We start from the raw sequence: 5,130 nt of genomic DNA, 5'->3' as shown, positions 1-5,130 counted from the left end.
CACAAAGCCACCAGCACCGTTGATAATAAAAGCAAATTCCCTCACATTCACCCTCTCTCTCTCTCTCTATCTCTCTCCCTCTCTGTCTCCGTCTCCCTCTCTCTCTATCTCTCCCTCTCTCTATCTCTCCCTCTCTCTCTCTCTCTCTCTCTCTCCGTCTCCCTCTCTCTCATATCTCCCTCTCTCTTCTTGCTCATCCACCATGATGGCCTTCAGTCCCTGCCTCCCTCTCTCTCTCCCTCTCCCTATAGAGCCTTCTAAATCCCTCTCTCTTTCTCTCCACTTCCTTCTACATCCCTCTCTCTCTCCCTCTCTCTCCCTACTTCATTCTACATCCCTCTCTCTCTCTCTCTCTCTCTCTCTCTCTCTCTCTCCTTTAGAGCCCTCTACATCCCTCTCTTTCTCTCTCTCTCCCTTAAGAGCCTCTACATCCCTCTCTCTCTCTCTTTCTCTCTCCTTACTTCCTTCTAGATCCCTCCCTCTCCCTATAGAGCCCTCTACATCCCTCTCTCTCTCTCTTTCTCTCTCCTTACTTCCTTCTAGATCCCTCCCTCTCCCTATAGAGCCCTCTACATCCCTCTCTCTCTCTCTCTCCCTTTAGAGCCCTCTACATCCCTCTCTCTCTCTCTGTCTCTCTCTCTCTCTCTCCCTCTCTCTCTCTCTCTCTCACAGCCTTCATCTCACTCTATCAGGACCCGGTCTGAAAGCCTGGGAGTGGAGTGGGTGGCGGCTCGGTGGGGCGCGGCCGGCGGGGGGGGGGTGCGGTGGCATCAGCGGGGGGGGGGGGGGGGGGGAGTGGACGGTCCCAACCCTCTGGCGCCATGAGAGCACGCCCACGCCGGATCACCCAGTATGGCCGACCGGCGCTCGGCGTGCTGCAGAACACACAGGAAACCACGGAACCTGAGAAACCACGCCTGGAGGGCACACATGGAGGATATCATGAAATATACTGATGCAGAAGGATGATATGATACATAGATAGATAGATAGATAGATAGATAGATAGATAGATAGATAGATAGATAGATAGATAGATAGATAGATGGATAGATAAGGAGCAGTGCACACAACACTATGAAAGTGTCCTTGATACCGATACCAGCTCTGTGTCGATTTGTTCGTCTTTTGTTACCAAGGCTCTCTCTCTCTCTGTCTCTCTCTCTCGAGTCACACTCACAACTTTGAAAAGGCTTTTACCGAAGTCGGCACAAAGGGGGTGGGGGGGGGGGGGGGGGTGTTCTGACTATGATGACTGACCTCTCAGAGGAGCACTCCACGACTCCTTTTCGCAGTCTCTCTCTCAAAAAAAAACACAAAAAAAACGCTCGCCTTTTTTCTTTTCCGTCCCTCGGAAACCTCCCGGCGACGACATCTCTCCCGTACTGTTGCGGGATGTTAGATTGTGGTCTTTCTTTTCTCCCCCCCGCTGCATACAAGAGAGTCGACACGGGGAGATCTTCTTCAGGGAATCCATTACCAGGGCCCTTCACACCGGGGACGGCTGGCTTGAGCTTTCACAAGAGACAAGGGGGGGGGGGGGTCGGACGACGAGAGCGAGAGGAGGGTCAAAAGGAGACGAGCGCGGCGCCGAAACCTCAATGTCGCCGCGTCGACTCGAATTTGCATGCGGGCATTGTCGGCCGCCGGAAAAGAGACGGGGTCGCGCCTGTTCGCTACATCTGAAGGGGGTCGCCTTCATTCTTCACACCAGTCAAAAGAGCGAGAGAGAGAGAGAGAGAGACAGAGAGCGAGAGAGAGAGAGAGGGAGAGAGAGAGAGAGAGCGAGAGAGAGAGAGAGAGAGAGAGAGAGAGAGAGAGAGAGAGAAAGAGAGAGAGAGAGAGCTAAAGGACGCAGTCGGGTGTGAAGTGATGTTTTTTTTGGCGCCGGAGGCGGGTCCTCGCTCTTGAAGCGTACGTTCATGATGATTGATACAGTACGACCGGCTTTGTACTTTTTCGACACGTTGCATTCTGGGATATTCTTTGTCCGATTATATGCACGTTTGATTCCTCTGCAGGTGGGAGAGACCTGCGTACCCCCCCCCCCCCCCCCCCCCCCACACACACACACACACACACACACACACCCAAGTTTGTGAAGCTTTCCTATAATCGCCGATTGTCAATAAACGTCTTTCCCCCGGGAGAGACGTGGTGCGGTATCATCGCTCAGGCGGCCGCCGGTTCTGTTTCCCATGATGCAACGCAAGAACCACAGAGGCAGCTCTGTAGCCTCAACGAGACTTCTGATGAACATCCCATGGGGAAAGAGAACGTCTCTCCTAGTCTAAACGTCTCTCCTAGTCTAAACGTCTCTCCTAGTCTTAACGTCTCTCCTAGTCTAAACGTCTCTCCTAGTCTAAACGTCTCTCCTAGTCTAAACGTCTCTCCTAGTCTTAATGTCTCTCCTGGTCTTAACGTCTCTCCTAGTCTAAACGTCTCTCCTAGTCTTAATGTCTCTCCTAGTCTAAACGTCTCTCCTAGTCTTAACGTCTCTCCTAGTCTAAACGTCTCTCCTAGTCTAAACGTCTCTCCTAGTCTAAACGTCTCTCCTAGTCTTAACGTCTCTCCTAGTCTAAACGTCTCTCCTAGTCTAAACGTCTCTCCTAGTCTTAACGTCTCTCCTAGTCTAAACGTCTCTCCTAGTCTAAACGTCTCTCCTAGTCTAAACGTCTCTCCTAGTCTAAACGTCTCTCCTAGTCTAAACGTCTCTCCTAGTCTTAACGTCTCTCCTAGTCTAAACGTCTCTCCTAGTCTTAATGTCTCTCCTAGTCTTAATGTCTCTCCTAGTCTTAATGTCTCTCCTAGTCTTAATGTCTCTCCTAGTCTAAATGTCTCTCCTAGTCTAATTGTCTCTCCTAGTCTAAACGTCTCTCCTAGTCTAAACGTCTCCCCTAGTCTAAACGTCTCTCCTAGTCTTAACGTCTCTCCTAGTCTAAACGTCTCTCCTAGTCTTAATGTCTCTCCTAGTCTAAACGTCTCTCCTGGTCTTAACGTCTCTCCTAGTCTTAACGTCTCTCCTAGTCTAAACGTCTCTCCTAGTCTTAACGTCTCTCCTAGTCTAAACGTCTCTCCTAGTCTAAACGTCTCTCCTAGTCTAAACGTCTCTCCTAGTCTAAACGTCTCTCCTAGTCTTAACGTCTCTCCTAGTCTTAACGTCTCTCCTAGTCTTAATGTCTCTCCTAGTCTAAACGTCTCTCCTAGTCTAAACGTCTCTCCTAGTCTAAAAGTCTCTCCTAGTCTTAATGTCTCTCCTAGTCTAAACGTCTCTCCTAGTCTAAATGTCTCTCCTAGTCTAAACATCTCTCCTAGTCTTAATGTCTCTCCAAGTCTAAACGTCTCTCCTAGTCTAAACGTCTCTCCTAGTCTAAACGTCTCTCCTAGTCTTAATGTCTCTCCTAGTCTAAACGTCTCTCCTAGTCTAAACGTCTCTCCTAGTCTAAACGTCTCTCCTAGTCTTAATGTCTCTCCTAGTCTAAACGTCTCTCCTAGTCTAAACGTCTCTCCTAGTCTTAATGTCTCTCCTAGTCTTAACGTCTCTCCTAGTCTAAACGTCTCTCCTAGTCTTAACGTCTCTCCTAGTCTCAACGTCTCTCCTAGTCTAAACGTCTCTCCTAGTCTAAACGTCTCTCCTAGTCTTAACGTCTCTCCTAGTCTAAACGTCTCTCCTAGTCTTAACGTCTCTCCTAGTCTTAACGTCTCTCCTAGTCTAAACGTCTCTCCTAGTCTTAATGTCTCTCCTAGTCTAAACGTCTCTCCTAGTCTAAACGTCTCTCCTAGTCTTAACGTCTCTCCTAGTCTAAACGTCTCTCCTAGTCTAAACGTCTCTCATAGTCTTAACGTCTCTCCTAGTCTAAACGTCTCTCCTAGTCTTAACGTCTCTCCTAGTCTTAACGTCTCTCCTAGTCTAAACGTCTCTCCTAGTCTAAACGTCTCTCCTAGTCTAAACGTCTCTCCTAGTCTTAACGTCTCTCCTAGTCTAAACGTCTCTCCTAGTCTAAACGTCTCTCCTAGTCTAAACGTCTCTCCTAGTCTAAACGTCTCTCCTAGTCTAAACGTCTCTCCTAGTCTTAACGTCTCTCCTAGTCTAAACGTCTCTCCTAGTCTTAATGTCTCTCCTAGTCTTAATGTCTCTCCTAGTCTTAATGTCTCTCCTAGTCTTAATGTCTCTCCTAGTCTAAATGTCTCTCCTAGTCTAATTGTCTCTCCTAGTCTAAACGTCTCTCCTAGTCTAAACGTCTCCCCTAGTCTAAACGTCTCTCCTAGTCTTAACGTCTCTCCTAGTCTAAACGTCTCTCCTAGTCTTAATGTCTCTCCTAGTCTAAACGTCTCTCCTGGTCTTAACGTCTCTCCTAGTCTTAACGTCTCTCCTAGTCTAAACGTCTCTCCTAGTCTTAACGTCTCTCCTAGTCTAAACGTCTCTCCTAGTCTAAACGTCTCTCCTAGTCTAAACGTCTCTCCTAGTCTAAACGTCTCTCCTAGTCTTAACGTCTCTCCTAGTCTTAACGTCTCTCCTAGTCTTAATGTCTCTCCTAGTCTAAACGTCTCTCCTAGTCTAAACGTCTCTCCTAGTCTAAAAGTCTCTCCTAGTCTTAATGTCTCTCCTAGTCTAAACGTCTCTCCTAGTCTAAATGTCTCTCCTAGTCTAAACATCTCTCCTAGTCTTAATGTCTCTCCAAGTCTAAACGTCTCTCCTAGTCTAAACGTCTCTCCTAGTCTAAACGTCTCTCCTAGTCTTAATGTCTCTCCTAGTCTAAACGTCTCTCCTAGTCTAAACGTCTCTCCTAGTCTAAACGTCTCTCCTAGTCTTAATGTCTCTCCTAGTCTAAACGTCTCTCCTAGTCTAAACGTCTCTCCTAGTCTTAATGTCTCTCCTAGTCTTAACGTCTCTCCTAGTCTAAACGTCTCTCCTAGTCTTAACGTCTCTCCTAGTCTCAACGTCTCTCCTAGTCTAAACGTCTCTCCTAGTCTAAACGTCTCTCCTAGTCTTAACGTCTCTCCTAGTCTAAACGTCTCTCCTAGTCTTAACGTCTCTCCTAGTCTTAACGTCTCTCCTAGTCTAAACGTCTCTCCTAGTCTTAATGTCTCTCCTAGTCTAAACGTCTCTCCTAGTCTAAACGTCTCTCC

The 5,130-nt window shown here is 47.9% G+C and overlaps 1 protein-coding gene across 1 annotated transcript in view; it reads right to left on the bottom strand.

Annotated features, from left to right (window-relative positions):
* sorcs1 (sortilin-related VPS10 domain containing receptor 1) overlaps nt 1-5,130 on the bottom strand; it is a gene marked incomplete at both ends in the record, with an annotated part of 126,768 nt that overhangs the window by 88,567 nt on the left and 33,071 nt on the right. The window lies entirely within an intron of this gene.

The sequence above is a fragment of the Borostomias antarcticus genome (genome assembly GCF_949987555.1).
Source record: "Borostomias antarcticus genome assembly, chromosome: 7".
NCBI classification, from domain to species: Eukaryota; Metazoa; Chordata; class Actinopteri; order Stomiiformes; family Stomiidae; genus Borostomias; species Borostomias antarcticus.
The sequence above is the reverse complement of the archived record's forward strand: the minus strand, read 5'-3'. Positions and strand labels throughout refer to the sequence as shown.